We start from the raw sequence: 17,036 nt of genomic DNA on the forward strand, positions 1-17,036 counted from the left end.
CCTTTCCCAGAGCTGGGTGGGGTCCTAGTTGCCTGTAAGATGCAGGGAGAACCTGGAGCTAAGTCTGAGCACAAGCTCACCGAAATTGGGGCTAGGGAGAGATGGATGGCTAGAAATGTTTTGTCTAGCGTACTCTGTAAAGGACTCGAAATGATGGACAGATTTAGTACCAATTTTGAACGAGTAATTATATTAACTCGTGATAAATGTTGTGATAATAAATATGTCTGAGATTTGTTTCTCTAACACAGAGTCAGGGATATAAAACCTAACTCTGTGATTGTGGTTGTCTGTACTACTAAGTCTTTATTATCTGCCAAAAGAACCCTTCCTCGCAATCTTAAAATAACAACAGATTGAGGAAAAAAACACAACAAGGATCTAAGTCATTTTTTTACAGTTTGCATACAGCTGCTTGATGCCAGTAAATTGACCACTGTGCTATATTAGAAGGCTTGCAACTTATGAACTGGATGTACAAAGTGATCTCTGTATCAAAAGCAGTAGCGCACTTGCCTAGCTAAATAAAAAAGACATCCATGATCGGCCTGCTACACGAGTGCTTTGCAGCAGGCACAGTAACCCTCTTTGCTACTTTGAGTCAAAAATGTGAATGGACAAAACAGTGGCGTACCGAAACTTTAGAGTCCCCTTACAAAGTACATGAAGGGAGCCCCCTCTTTCTCGCCTACCACATAACACTTTTGCTCAGGGGGCCCCTCCCAAACACCCCCCTCGCACTGTGGGGGCTGCACGACACTGGTACAAATCACAGAACTCTCCAAGAACTGTGTTAACCACTAGGAGTTAACTTCTTGCTATTATAATCCTCTCAAAATTACAGGGCACACAGGTGACATAAGCCTCTAAGATATTTTAAAATGCGGCCTCTTGGGAGACCAATTCATTAATCTAGATTAGATTTACTGTCACATCTTTGTTGCCAACTACTTTGCAGCAGATGTTTTTAAGGTAACTAAATAAGTTGCCTGTCATACTCTGCTTTGAGGATTGTAATTGTAATTTGTAATTGAAAGTGCATTTATATAGAGCTTACTACCCCAGGTGAGGCGTTAAAGTGCTTTTCGGTGAGTAGCATGCTACTCGGGAACCCATAAAGAATTAGTGGTGAATTAGTATAGTGAAAATATGAAAGTAATTTGAGCTGTGTATATGTAAGTCAGTTATTTGGATTGAGAAGGATAGTGGAGGGATAGAAGAGGGAACAATTTTGCATTTATATAGCGCTTGCTACCCTTGATAGGGTGTTGAAGCGTTTTTTCAGCAAGTAGCATACTACTTCGGATTCATTAAGGATTAGTGGTGAATTAGTAAAGTGAAAGTATAAAAGTGATTTGAGTGGTGGATATGCTAGTCAGTTATTTGGATTAAGAAGGATAGTGGAGGGATAGAGAAGGGAGAAAGGTTTGCATTAATATTGCGCTTGCTACCCCTGATGGGGTGTTGAAGTGCTTATTTTTGGTGAATACATGCTACTCTGGAACCCCTGATGAGTGAGAGAATGGAGGTAATGTATATATTGATAGTGGTAGAGGGTGAGAAATAGGGTAGTACATTGGAAAGAGTAGTAGAAAGAGGTTTGAGAAGAGTCAGAGTTGAGCTAGAGGCTGTATTGAGACTGGTATAGGGTGGAAAATAGGGTAGTGCATTGGATATGATGAATTTGAAGAGAAGTAATAAATAAGTGAAAGCAATAAATATATAGCTCTAAAAGTAATAAAGCTATAGATCCATAAGTACATTGAAGGTGTATAGATGCAGAAAGGAAGGTAATATATGTAGATTAAAGATGCATTAAATAAACTCTAGCTTTCAACAGTTAGATAGTTATGAAAGAAATATTTACCTATTTATGCAGTCACTTATATACATGTTAAAAACATAGAATAATGTAACTATCAGTAATATGTACATTTGTTAAGCAGAACTAATGAATATCTATGTATAATACGTTTTTAAACATAAGTATTCTACGTGTTTATACAAAGCAATACATCTATATAGATACATATCTATAGTAGAAATAATTGCTTATATACAGAGAGATATGCACATATTTCTATCTGTTTACGTATAGTTGCGATGTGGGGATAAGCCAATTCTTGAGTAGTTTTCTGAAGATGAGGGGGCTATCCATGAATCTTATGTTGGGGGGGGTTAAAAGTTCCATAGTTTGGCTGCTGGAATAGAGAATGATGTGCTACCCATTGGGTTTTTTTGTATCTTGGCATTTTGAGGCGAGGTGCCACTCTAGATCGGCGGTTCCTTTGTTGAATGTGTTTGAAATGTTATTCCTGAATTTTATTTCCTGAAGAAGAGCGGTCCCTTTCCATGTATCACTTTGTGTGTGATACAAAGCAGCTTGAACGTGGATCTTCTGGGAACCGGTAACCAATGCAGGGTTTTCAAGGCAGGGGATATATGGTATTGTGGTTTTATATGTAAGAGTAGTGTGGCAGCCGAGTTCGGAATCCATTGTAGTCTTTTCATGGTTGTTAATGGTGATCCGTGGTAGAGGCTATTGGCGATTGGAGAAATCGAGTTTGGACAAAACAAGGGAGATAGTATCCTAGACCTTGTGTGGAAATACAAAATGGGTAAGATTTGTCACAGAGATTTTAAAGTAACAAAGCTTGATCTTGCTAGTTTGCTCACTTGGGCATTCATCGATAGCTTGGACCACGGGGTCATTCCGAGGTTTCTTACTTCATTTGATCGCCACACATGAGTATTCCCATTTTGGAAGCATTCAGTTTGAAATGGCTCCACGCCATCTATTGATCAACAGCTCTGAGACAACTGAAAATGTGTGAGTGTCCAATGTCTTTTGGGCATTGCAGTTAAAGGAGTATTTGTGTGTCATCTACATAGTTATAGCACGTGAGGTGAAATTGATTGATCAGTGCCGGTAATGACTTCATGTAGATATTGAAAAGCATGGGGGAGATGATAGAGCCTTGAGGGACCCTTGCTTTTGTGGAGTACGGTTTGGATGAGAAAGGTGGGACATTAGTTCTGTAGTGAGAGTGGAACGTGATCCAGTCTTGAGCATTCCCCTTTATGCAGGCTTCGTGGAGTCTTTGTATCAGTGTCATGGTCAACTGTGTCAAAGGCAGCCGAGAGGTCCAAGAGAAGTAGCCCAGCAACCCCATTGCAGTCAACTGTGTTCTTCAGGTCATCCCAGATGGCAAGAAGGGCAGATTCTGTGCCTCTTCCAGGACAGAATCCAGTTTGGAAGTCTGAAAGAATAGAATTATCTTCAATGAATTGTGACATCTGTGTGAAATCTGCTCTATCAATTTGCACAGGTATGGTTCATTTGAAATCGGTCTGTAGTTATCACGGTTCAGCGGGTCCAAGTTTGTTTTGTTCAGTAATGGGCATATGTAACGACTGTTTGAGTTCCGCCCCTCGTGACTCCAACCACTTTCCCACACCTTAACCCTGAATTTATGGGTTCCAGGAGTAATTTTTTCTCCAATTCCAGCACTAGGTATATTTAATTTCCAGTGGCCCCCGAGTAATTTGCGTTTAATATAATCGTCTTCCGTCACGCCCGTTCCAGAATGTTCCTAGAGATAGCTCCTTCTTAGTCCAGCCTCTACCGTGCTAGTGCCTATCAGCCTCTCTCCAGTCTGGGGGCATATCCTGCCAGTGCAGGCGGGCTCGGACGCTGCAGCAGGCAGGTTTGTGGTGTCAGCCTGGTCGCTCTCTCTTGGAAAGAATGTACAGAGATTAAAGATGCCGTTTTTTCTCTCTCTTAAATTGTAAGAGCTTTTGTTTCAAAAACAATCCTGCTGAAAAATCCAAATACGGCAATGGGTGTTGCCAGTTGGCTCGTATTTTATACACAATGCCAGTATTTTTATATAACGGATGAAAACACACTAGTGAGGTGAACAAAACACGGTCTTTTTTTTTACTAGAAGGAACAAATGTTAAAAAAAGAAACACAGGTGGAAGCGTCTCCTGCGTGGTTTAGTTGTTTCTAAACTGTTTGGTTTTGTTTTATTAGACTAAAACAGCTTAGAGGGTTCCGCGCCTGCTGCGCCGATCTGGGCACATCACAACCACAGGTTCAAGTCCCAGCATTTCTGCACATCACATCCTTACCGCGAGTACATCCTCCTCTTTGCCCCCTCCGTCCTCCGCCCCCTCCCCCGACGAATTTCTAGTAGTGAAGCGAGTTACGATCTACTCTCAAGTCTACAAGGCCAACACACAGCAAGTATCCTGTCACTAGGGCCCCTGGAGCCCACGGCGACATTGATGGTTTGTGAGAAGCCCTGAGGCTGCCATTAACACCAGCACACCGTCAACACCGGACACCCTTCGAGACAATCTGCTCCTAGCATCTAGGGTAGCGGTCTTTTTAACTCCCCGCCACCGTGTAAAAAAAAAATAATAATAAAAAAAAAAATCTTCATCCCCCCCCCTATAAAAAAGATGCAATTAATGACATTTTACAGAGATAGTCACCTACACTCTATGATCCTCATTAAATCTACTCCAAAGATGTCCTGAGCAGTTCTCCTGGACCTGTGGCAGCTCGAAGCAGGCTGGGCCAAAGTCACCCAGAGACTGAGAAGCCCGCTTTCAACCCTCCTCCTAGGAAGTGCCTAGGAGGAGTAAATTCATAGAGAGGAGCTATGTGCAGGCCCCCTGGGATTATGCAGCAACTGAAGATCATATTATGTGGTAGTTTGTAGTGAAGCGTGCAGTAAGAAAAAGCAAAATGTGTGGCTAATGCGGCGCATTCTCGGCAGTTTCACTCACTAGTTTGAATTTGAATATATATATTGATGCGCCAAGAGGTCACTTGGCACCAAGTGTCGTGACAACCATGTTGATGGCACTAACCAGTTGTAATTCTGTATATTACACTCATACTATCAGACGTTAACAGCAGGGAATTGCTCTCTCCGTTCGTGTGCTCTGCTTTCATCTTTGGCGCATGGGCAACTGAGCAATTAACAGCAGTTAACTCAATCTGCACAGATCTATGACACTCAATTATTTAATTCAATTCAGATTATGTTGTGTGTTTTAGCAATATTACAAAAATGAATTTGATATATAGTTGGCAAAGCACAGGACAATGTTAATGCAATGGTCAAGCTTATGTCTCTGCAAATGTATATTATGCCTGCAAAATTTGAGAAAATCACAAGTTATGCAGTAATTGTAGGCCTCTGAAGCGTTTCCACCTCCCACATCATCCACTGAGGCAATAACCCACTTTCTCAGGACACTGTGCTTTACACTGCTTGTGCATACAGTAATTTCCAACAGCTACGAAAGAAAACAAGCATTGGCAACGCCAATACGTCGCACCTATAAAGAGCTATTGGCATCGCCAATGTGTTTTAGCTATGTTGTACACAAGCACTCCTGCTGTTCAGCATAGCTAAAAGTTAGTGGCATAGAGTAACAGAGTGGCATACAGTAGAGGAGTGGCATAGAGTGGAGTAGAGTGGCATTGAGTAGAGCAGAGTAGAGCAGCAGAGTAGAGTGCCGTGGGGTGTTGCAGAGTGGCATACAGAGAAGGGGTGGAGAGTGGCGTGGTGGAGAGTGGAGAAAAATGTCATAGAATGGAGTGGAGTAGAGTGGCATAGAGTGGAGTAAAGTACCAGACTGTAGTGGCATAGAGTAAAGTGGAGTAAAGTATCATTGAGTGGAGTGGCAGAGAGTAGGGTGGAGTTTCTTAGAGTTGAGTAGAGTGTTGTGGCGTAGAGTGGAGGGATGCAAAGTGGAGTAGAATTGAGTAGCATAGAGTGTGTTGTCCTAAAGTAGGTTGGAGTGTCTAGATTGCAGTGGAGTGCCATAAAGTGGAGTGCCATTTCGTAGAGTGGCGTACAATGGAGTGCCGAAGAGCAGAGGGGTGTAGAGTGCATTGGCGTGGAGTGTTGTAATGAGAAGTAGAGTGGAGTGTCATATAGTGGAGTGCCATGTCATAAAGTAGTGTAGAATGGAGGGTTGTAGAGTGGTGTGGAGGGGTGTAGAGTGGCAAAGAGTGAAGAAGTGTGGAGTGGCATAGTGTGGAGTATGCATGGTGTGGGAGTGCACTGCAATTACAGACAACACATTTACAATAGAAATGGCCATTGTATTTACATAGACATACAGTTTTACTAATAAAACTATACAGGGCACAAAAAATAATGTGTGGAAATGCCATGACCTAATTTATTGATTTGCTTTGATCGTATTCAAATATTTGTTTCCACAGGCTTAAGAATTATGTAAAATGTTCTTCATTTGTGCTTCCCTAATCCGAATATATTCTGAAATACATGCACAGTTCATTTACAGGCACCTACATTTTGTTCTGTGCTAAAAAAAGCCATTACATTCACAACTCCAGCCAGATTGCCACATAAATCATCGCACTTTGAAGTCAGAAAAAGAAAAGTAAACGCCAGGCTACCTCATACAGAGCCTGTCATTTGACCTCGGTATTTGAATGCCCAGCAAATGTGACAAGATGAGAACCAAATGTAAAGGCCTGTTTACAGAAAGCGAGCACTCATGGAGGAATACAAGGAGCCAGGTAAAAAGGCAATGCTATACAGGAGGGACTAACACAAGTTGGACAGCCTGAAACAAATAAAGCCAGGAAATAGAAAGCAAGCAACTGTGAGTTACAAACCACAAAGACAATGATAAGCAAGTGGCGAATGCATTCCCAGGGATGCTTTCAGAATGTCCTCAACAAATCTTTAGCAAACCGACAGCTGGGCTGTCTGGTAGGCTTCGACATAAAAAGGCCCCAGAATTAAGAACTGACTGATTCAGGTACTTCTCGTTGCTCGCCCAACCAAAATGAGGCCCAGACATTCCTTTGATTCTCCCTGGAGATCATTTTACCAGGGAGAACCACACAAAGTGCACAAACCACAAAAGGCATATGTCTCTTGCGTTCACCTGCAGAGTGAAATTGGGTTGTTTATGTAGGCAAATTTGCAGCAAAAATATTTTCACCCAGCATTACTTGCATGTACAGCCACAGCTGCAATTATGTAACAACACAATGGGACTGCATCTCCACTCGTCATGTACCATACCCAACATTTCCTACACAGGACTCGCACCACCACACTAATCCAACCACTCAAGCTCTAGCCTTAAACCAATTCCGCAAAAGGTAGCAGTGATATGACGTCATACCAGTGCCTGTTACTTGACACAACTATGCAACATAAAATAAGATGTCTCTACAGTTTGTAAGGGAAGTATAGGTACAAGGGCAGTATGGATCAGTTAACGCACGGATCTCGAAATTTGTCCATTCTATGCCCTGATTCATGAAAAACAAACTAATGACATGGTTTCTGGTGGACGCCCCCTCCTCTAATCCACTTAACTCCACAGAGAAGCACAGACTGCAGAAAATACACACTGTATAAAAATATGAAAGGAGATGAAGAAAATAAATAAAATTGGCTTGAAATTCCAAATGTAGTTAAATATTGAAATAGAAAAAGTGCTGTCTGGAATCCGTGGGGTAGGAGGTGGATAGTCTTTGTGGTGTAATGGTACCTCCCTCATGGTAACAGCAACGCATACACATGTGGGGCCGTCGACAGTATCTGTCCGATCGCTTGGACACATATGAAAGAAATGCCTTCCTGACAGAATCTTCCAGCTGAAGTTTCTGGCACATGTTTTTCCCTTTTATGGAAAATGGACTTGATCCAGAACCCTGCAAGTGAGTTTCATCCCATGCTCTCGCTGCGGGATTGTTTTGGATTAGCAGGTTGCTCAGATTGCAAAAGTAAGAAGAAAAAACCACGCTGAATCTCCCTGCTGTGAGAGTACTTTGCTGCTGTTCACGGGAGGTAAATTTTCAGTGTGAACATCTTTGGTTATTTGCACATTATCTGGACATTCTGCAGATAATCACGTTACAAAACCCAACTACTGGAACTAGTCTCCCAAGCACTGCCCACATGTCTGCTTCTTGCTCTTCCACACAACAGCAGACAATGTCTTTATTTTTAGCATTCTGATTGGCCGAACCGACTTCAGAATTGCGTTTAGGGCGCTATCACCCTGATGGACATCGTGCATGCACACCCCGCACCAGTCCATCTAGACACAAAAATAATATAGCACTGTAGCGCTCTACCCATCACGCCTCTTCAATCCACCACATGCCAAGTTCAGCGACATATCACAAGGTAAGAGCGCTGCTCTGGTCACCACGCACAGCAACAAAATATGCCACACATAGGCCACACTACAAACCCACATCTTCTCAAACAAGCACAATATAGTGTGAAGTGCGCATCACATCCACCAATGTGCTTGATCGCCCCGTTTGCGGTAGGAAGAGTTATTATATTGATGCAAAAATTATACAATATTATTAGATTATTCCAAACTTAATTCTCATATAGGAGCATTCCGCAAATAATCACATGCTCAGTATAAACCGCCATTGATAATGAACCTCACGCTTGAGGAGAGGGTTAGGATAATGCTCTGAACTGTAGCATGTACAGCCTCTGTTATACTACACAGAGCCATGATTCCGGCTCTGTACTTGTGACTTCAGACTGCTCCTGTTCTCTGACTGCTGTCCTACAAGCATCAATCTGCTTTACAATGCCCCAAGACAAAGCGGTCGCATGGTGCTGGCTCTACAATCCCAGACAAGGTCGTCTGTTATACGAACATTCCCTTAAAATCACTCTTGCTATTACTTATATGAACATTCCTGAAAGGTAGTTCTGTTATAAGAGCTATTCCAGACAGGGTATTTTGTTGTACAAACATGCCCTTAAAAGAACTCCACCTACATGAGCATTCCTGAAAGGTATTTCTGTCATAAGAATGATCCAAAACAGGGTATTCTGTTATACGAACATCCCATTAAAATAATTCCTGTCATATACACATTCCCAAAAAGTACTTCTGTTATAAGAAATATCCCAGACATGGAATACTATTATAGAGAATCCCCTTAAAATAACTCCTGTTATATGAGCATTCCTGAAAGTTACTTCTGTCATTAGAACTAACCAGGACAAGGAATTAGGATATAAGTACAGCCACCTAAAAGTACTCCTGTTATAGGAATATTCCCAAAAGATAGGTCTGTCACAAGAGCTATCTATCCCATAGAGCAGAGTTCTTCAAACTGTGGGGCGCGCCCCCCTGGCGCGACACCATCCCAGGGGGGGCGCCACTCCTCTCTAATCCCTTTGTTGCCTGCGTCCATCGCAACTCCGGTATGGTTGGAGGAAGGAGGGAGGAGGGAGGGGAAATAGACGGGACACTACCTGCCAGTTCTTTTGTCAGGGTAATTCTCCCAGGAGGGGGCTAAACGGAGTTAACAGCTTCAGCTGCAGTGGGAGGCAAGGGGTCTCCTCTGCTAAAACTGAAAGCAAACAAACAGACACGCTTTCGGTTTTAGCAGAGGAGACCCCTCGCCTCCCACTGCACCTGAAGCATTTCAGCTCTAAATTAACCCCCTCTTGGGAGAGTTAGATAACAGAGGCACAGCAAAGTGCTCCATGGACCCATATAGTATATCCATTTGTATCTCTTCCTCGAGTGACTTTACTACTTGTACATTTGCAATTTTTCTTTCTGTTTGTTTCTCTTCCTTGTGTGACTTTACATCTTGTACATTGGCAATTTTTTCTGTTTGTATCTTTTACGTAACGCATGTAATCCTAAATCCTTATGTTTTGCAACTGGTTCCTATGTAAAGCGCTCTGACACCTTCGAGTAAAGTTCGCGCTATATAAAATCGCATTAAATAAATAAAAAATAAAAAAAATTAGCTGGGTAGCTAACAAAAGGTAGAATTGAGGTGCAGTAACCAGCAGATTTAACACAGGTTCAATGCTACCAATGCAGCTGCTACACCACTGGGAGCTACGCTCATGTAAGATAATTTTAAAAAGCCGTACATATCCCCAAAAGTCAAGATGTACATTCGAAAAGGAATGTGAACACCTGTATTGGATGGAAGAGAACGTCAAATATTTGCAAATTGGTAGTTTCGGTTAAAAGTGCATACCTGGATATCAAAATCCCAAAATAACTGCCAGAACTAGGAAATAAGAGGCAGAGCAATCATTTCTTAAATTGTGACAACAAACAAATAAATAAATACATACATCCATGCTGTTGCCCACATTTGTTTAGGTGGCTCCTGCTGTATGTTGTAAATAGCTTGTTTCTATCATTCACTTTTAATGTGCAAGAGTCTATTACAGACATTTTGCAGACAAAATGTTTATGCATCATGCAACATCCATGTAAAAAGTTTATTTTAGATCAATACATGACCTCACATATGAGAAATGGAAGGGTGTGACAGATTATTTGCAGTAATATTATTGAACTGCTGTTGTGTTACATACTGAAAACACACATCACTATCCCTGAATATCCAATGTACACACATTTAGTATTTGACCAAAGAAGGCATGAAAGAGATGAGACTGGATCATAAAATCAAAGCTGGCCAGAACAGGGACCCCGAAAATACATTTGGCCCACAGGCCCCAAAATCCCTATAACGTCCCTGAAAGTTTCTTTTAAAATTGCACAGGCTGGCACGCAAAATGCAAGCCAGCCATGTGTTGTTTAACCGCATGCGTGCGGGCGGAATTCCGCTCGTATGCTGACTTTTTCAAAAGCGCATGTTACGTGACGAGCTGGGCTCGTCATGAGCGTGCGAGGAGGCTACCTCATGACGAGCCCAGCTCGTCATCAGAGTCGAAGGGGTTAAACAGCCTGCAAATTGCTAAATATGGTTATGAATAACAAGTATGTATTCATTTGTAATGTGACTTTTCTGTCTTTGTTCCCTTTTATTATCAGTCATGGATCATTCATGCAGCTCTAGAAAACAATTAAAAGTTATTTCTATTTCTATTTGCTGTTCAAAGTCTGCACAGGCAAGTGCTGAAAATACAGCTTTAGGTGACTGCTTATTTTTCTACCATCTGTGACAACAAAATAATGAGCTGCCAACCCTAATCATAAGACTGGAAGTTTGTTGAGGGATCAGCACATTATTTATTTCCTCCACCCTGATCCCTAGTTACTGCCATATTAGCAATGGTTTAACACATTTGAAACCCTATGCTGCCGTCAATAACATGCTGAGTTACTTCAAGTGTCTGGGAATGCTCCCTGCATTCAGAACACTCACTCCTCATTCTCACCATCCACTTTCACCCTCACCCAGCACTCACACTAATCCCGATGCACTCACACCATTCACCCACTTACCCTCCACTCACAGTGATCTCTCTGCACTCACAGATATCACAGTGCGCTCACACTGATCACCATGCACTCACACCATTCACCCGCTCACCCCACCCTCACACTGATCACCATGCACTCCCATCATTCTCCCACTTACCCTCCACTCACAGTGATCACTCTGCACTCACAATGCAGTTGCACTGTTCACCCTGTACCTCACCCCGCAGTCACAAGAGCACACTACTCAACCTGCACTTGTGACACTTCACTCACCTGTCCCCCTCACTGCTCCATCTGCAATCTCACTCCAATAAGCCCACCACTAACCATACATTCATTCGTCCCACTCTGCACTAACATGCACACCCAAATTCATATGGTCACCTCGCTCACCCCTGTACGGAATGTGCGCGTGGCGGTCAATTCCAGAAATTTCTGTCAGGTGGTGGGGGGGCCCAACATCTAAAAAAATTCAGCTGGGGGGGCTCAACCTACAAAAGTTTGAAGACCTCTGCCATAGAGGGACTGGTTATAGTTAAAGTAGTTCCTGTTATATGAACATTCCCAAAACGGTACTTCTGTTACAAGGAGTTTCACAAATAGGGACTTTTGTTATATGAATGTTCCCTTAAAAGAACTCTGGTTATATGAACATTCTTGAAATGTACTTCTTTTATAAGAACTAACTCAGGCAAAACTTCTATCAAAGGATAATTCCCTTAAAATAACTCATTTTATAGGAACATTTGTGGGTGGTACTTCCGTTCTAAGAACAATCTCAGACACAGACGTCTGTTACAAGAACATCCTTTTAAAAGAATTCCTTGTATATGAACATTCCTGAATGGTACTTCTGTTACAATAACTGTCCAGTGCATGGAATTCTATAATATGAAAATCCCCTTAAAATAGCGCCTGTTTTATAAACATTCCTGAAAAGGTACTTCTGTCATAAATACCCCTGATAAGACTTCAGGTATATGATCATTCCATTAATATATTCACCTGGTATATAAATATTTCTGAAAGGAAATTCTGTCATAGGGACTATCCCAGACAGGGACTTCTGTTACACGAGCAGCCCCATAAAAACACTCACGTGAAGCGAAGAATATTCTACATATAGAAGCTCTCAGTAAAAGAAGGTTCCATGAATTGAAATCCCAGTAATAAGAAAATACCACAGACAGAACTCTAATTATGAGAGCAATTTACACATACAAACTCTTGTTACAAGAAAAGTCAAAAACTAATAACCGTTGTTACGAAACATACTCTGATAAACACTTTGATTATAGGATCATTTCACAGACAAAAACTCCTTTTTAAGTATATTTCTCATTTAAAGACCGTTCCATTATATTTTAGTTGAATACTGCTTGGGTAGAAACTCCTCTTACGAGAACATTTTACCGATTCAAACTCATGTCCCCATTTCTTTCAACAGAACATTTAGAGGGTAATTAGAACACACTATTAAAAAATATTGCAAAGTTATTCCACAGGTAGGAACTCCTGAGCATTCCTTGGTAAACACTGCTTTTAAGACCTGTTTTCACATATCCACATACAGAACCGTCTATTTACACTTTACATGCACATTCCCAGGTGGCACGTAAAGCCCACACGAGCTGCCTCTAAGTGCCCCCTCTGCTGCCCCGCAGACCACCTGCTGCAGTGATGCCCTGTGTCCCCCCCCCCCCCCCCCGCAGATAGCATGTCCTAACGGTGCCCGGCAGCCGAGTGTCCCTGGGAGTGACCGTCCTACCTGCTGGGGCCCCGTGCTGGAGTCAGTCCTCGGCTGCGGAGCTGAAGGAGCAGCGGCGCCTCCCGGGGCACGGCGAGGGGACGGCGCTGCCCGGCCGGGGGCCGTTAGGGCTCAGGTGGAGAGACCGCCGTCCTCTGGGTCTGTGACAGACGGGCGACCCTGGCTCCGAGTCCAAGAGGCGCGCGGGTCGTAGTCCAGGGTATCTTGGAGCCGCACACAGACGGTCTCGCGCTCGGGTCCGCGGCTCAGGTGCAGCGCGAGCCCGCCCCTGCCGGAGGGGAGCGGGGGTGCAGCGCGGGCTGTGGAGAGGCAGGTGCGTGCTTGGCCGGGCTCTGGGCTGGTGCGGCGCCGCTCTCTGCCCGTCGCTCCACGCTCCAGCGCGCGGGGGGTTGCCCTCTCCCGCGGGGTGGGGGCCGTCCCGAGGGCGTGGAGAGTCCCTCACAGGCGCCGCCACTTCACACCCACTGAGGCTGGAGGCAGCAGGCCCAGCTGAGCGCCCCTCTGTCGGTTGTAAACCCCCTCCCCGCCCCCAGCACGCCCCCTCTCCTCTCGCATTGTCGGCTCTCTCAGTTTTACTCAGTCTTTGTCCCTCTCCTTCTCTCGGTCTTTATTCATATTTTCCTCTACTTGTCCCTCTTACGCCGTTATCCTTCTTGTTCTTTCTTATTTTCTCCCAGTTGTGTGTTTTCTCTTCCCCCCTCCCCCTGTTCCTATTTAGTCGCGCTCTCACTCGTCTCGCGCCTGCTCTTTCGATTTAGGCGCCCGCCCCCGAGACTGAGGACTTTCCGACCTTTCACGTTTACTGTCAGCCCACAGGCGTGGGCAGGAGACTGCACCAGAAGCTGAACTTAGAAAGAGACATGGTGAAGGCGATGATGTATGGAGAAAGGTTGCGCCAGGTGGGCACAGCCTCTCCAGGAAGACCAAGGAAGGCACGACGCCCGCCCCGGTCTGACTGCACCCGCTAGCAAATCACCTTATCCAATGAGGACACAGGCGGAGCCTTCCCTGTGCTAGAGCCCCTACCTGTGCAGGTAGCGGCAGGTGACGCCCAGCCAATAGAAGCTCATGGTCGGTCGATTGGAAGCTGCGAATAGCCAATAGGGAGGGAGGGTTGCAAATAGCAAACTATCCGCTTGCACCTTGCTATTGATAAATGATTGCCCAGATCACATCACAGATCACAGGGTTATCCAGTTTTAAGCATTTTCCTCATTTAAGGACCAGTACTCATTAATACTGGGAACTAACTGGAATAAAGACAATTTATATTCACGTGCCTTCCACTCAGAGCTGGAATTTGAAAAAAGACACGGCGATCCCACAAATTAGGGTAGGGTCTAGGCTAGGGGCAGCCGCAAGGGAGTTACGGTGGAGTCAATGAGGGATGAAGCCACGATGGTAAACACTCAATGACAAACACGTGCCCTGCAAATATATACTCATTTTTTATTAGTACAAACGTATTATTTTTCATTAAATAAAAGCAATAACAGTGTACGATTTTAATGGATTTTCACAACATAACACAAGTTACAGAGAGAACAGATTTTGGAAGCCTGCTTCAAGATTTTTCCGGTTAAAGACCACAATTGCCTCAGAAATCAAGGTATAAAATAAGCGTTGACAGTGGCCCATCGAACAACATTTCTCAATGAACCACCCACCCTCCCTCGTTACAGTGAAACAAGTACAAGCACAGAGGTCTGGTTAGTGTATACAGGATCCGTAAGAAATCATCGGATGCCCACACTGTGGAACGCAGAACTTCCGGACGTAGTCCTTCCTGTCAGAGGAGAAGCATCATTGACAAGAAGTAAAAGTCAGCCTCATGCCTCGGCATTTGATTCTTGCAGGGTCACACCCACTGTGTACTTTACAGAATAGTAGTTGACCTACATAGACAGTCATTCTTCTTTAGGAATTGCATACCCCACATACATTTATAAGAGCTATTCTCTCCCTCATAGAGTCTGACCCTATATCGTGTAAAAGCAGCATTTTGTGTCCTCGGTATTGGAGATTCTCTTTGACTCTAGTTGCATGAATACCCCCTGTTTCTCTCAGAAACTGGTGACTCCTCGATGTTGTCAGCTTTGTCTTTACCGGATTTCAGGGACCCAATGGCATTTCTCCATATAGAACGGATTCTTCTCTCTGTCCTAGACCAATGTCACCATTATCCAGCGTGCTATGAAAAGGGTCAGGTCTTGCCCCCACCGCCCCTTCTGAGAAGCAGAGCATCAATTTTTGGTTCTGCTGCTCAGCGGTTTCTAAGCTTCCTGTCATCAGGTAAAGGGCTTTCTTCTCTTGCATCAGTAGCTGCGTTTTTATGTTAACTTTGGATGACTGTTGGACTTTTTCTCAGACCACGCCTTCTATTATGCCCTGAATCGTCTTTGTAGTAAACCTTTTATTACATTTCTTAAAGTCATCCACTTTCCTGGAGATAGACTTTTCAATGCCATTCATTTTTGCCAAAACTGGCTCCCGAGGTGATAATGCACACAGGGGATTCCTATCTCATCTTAGACTAGCCTTTAGTGCCTCGAGGTAGAAAGAAATCAGCTTTAGCATTCTTCCACCCAGGGCTTTAGGTGGGATTAAAAAACTGGGGGGGGTCTCTCAAAGTGGCGTAGTCAACGTAACTAAGGGTGTGGCTTAAGAATACTTATGCTAAGCATCTGTGCTTAGCATAGTGTGCCGCCTGACTGATATTTTGCTGCTTCTGTCATTGCATCCTGATGTATAAGACAACAAGTAACATTACACCTTTAACAAACAGGACTATTGGCTTCGTCAATGTTTATTAGTTGCATAAAATAAATAAGAAAGAACTATGGCTTCGTTGTATATAATATTAAAAAACGGTTTAGTTCTTGTGGGAGAAGTTGTGGCATAAAGCTAGAGTTGCCGTCTTTGGAGCTAGGGGGAAGAAGGTTTGAGTCTCAGCGTTGGCTTACCATTCCGTGATTCTGGACAAGCCCCCATTCCCAGTACCTACCAAAAACAACATGAGCGTTATTTTTGTGTAATGTAACTGGTGCCCATGTAAAGCGCTTCAATACCTTTGGTCGATTTCACTCTATATAGAATTGCAAAAAAAAAAGAAGTTACATTTAAAACCGAGAACTGCTGCCAAGTTACGTTTTTTTTATCTCCACCCGAGGGTGAGGGCAAAACAGAGAGCTCAATAGGTACCTGTTTCAGCACCTTCTTTTTAGAACTGCGAGTGGTGAGCACTGACAGGACCCGGCCCACTTAAAGCCCTGCTTCGACCTTGTATTAGTCTTCATTGATACCATATCCAGGTACAATAAAGCCCTGGCACTCCTGTGTCCTGGTTGTTGCACATGTCCACCATTCTTTGAAGCCTCATGGGTTGTTTCTCACTTGATAACTATCTATTTCTCTCAATTTATGATAATTATTGTACAAAATATGATTTATATTCATTTTGAGTTTTGATAGTGACCGTTTAGTTTCCATATTAATGTACTAGTATGTTGGACAGTGTTCTAATTCTGTGGTCTGGGACCCTTGGGGGTCTATGAAGCCTTCTCAGGGGGACTGTGACTGCTTAGAAAAGTAAATATTATTAACAGATTAATAAAGTGTATATAAATAAAGAAGAAAATGTAAAATATTTTTTACACACATTCTGTAAATGTGAAGAAATTTGAAATTAGGTAATATCCTCAGATTAATTTTTGGGAGCAGTATAAATGCATCAAAAAGAGTAATATGGAAAATGAGTGCCCACCATTGATTAAAGAAGAGCTCCAACCTTCCCATTACAATTAAAAGTCTGATATTTGTTTGTGAATTAAATTAAGTATTTTACCATTTGTGTATTTGTTAAATTAATGTTTGTTTTTGACTGTTTTATGTATTGTTTTGCGGTTCAAATAATCGAAAATGCTAAGGAGGGTTCCCCACCTTCCAATGATGATTCTGTGGGGGTCCCCAGGTTCCTGTAATGATTATGCGAGGGTCTAAAGAAGTCACAAGGTTA

General features: G+C 43.2%; 1 protein-coding gene across 1 annotated transcript in view; it reads right to left on the reverse strand.

Moving 5' to 3' along the window:
* The window catches only part of ADGRG1 (adhesion G protein-coupled receptor G1), a 431,161-nt gene extending 417,787 nt beyond the window's left edge, over positions 1–13,374 (reverse strand). Inside the window, exon 1 of the mRNA XM_078670641.1 lies at positions 13,022–13,374. The gene's annotated coding sequence lies outside the window, so the exon portion shown is untranslated. The remainder of the gene's footprint in view (positions 1–13,021) is intronic.
* Between the last annotated feature and the right edge of the window lie 3,662 nt (positions 13,375–17,036).

The sequence above is a fragment of the Lissotriton helveticus genome, chromosome 12, assembly GCF_964261635.1.
Source record: "Lissotriton helveticus chromosome 12, aLisHel1.1, whole genome shotgun sequence".
Classification (NCBI taxonomy): domain Eukaryota; kingdom Metazoa; phylum Chordata; class Amphibia; order Caudata; family Salamandridae; genus Lissotriton; species Lissotriton helveticus.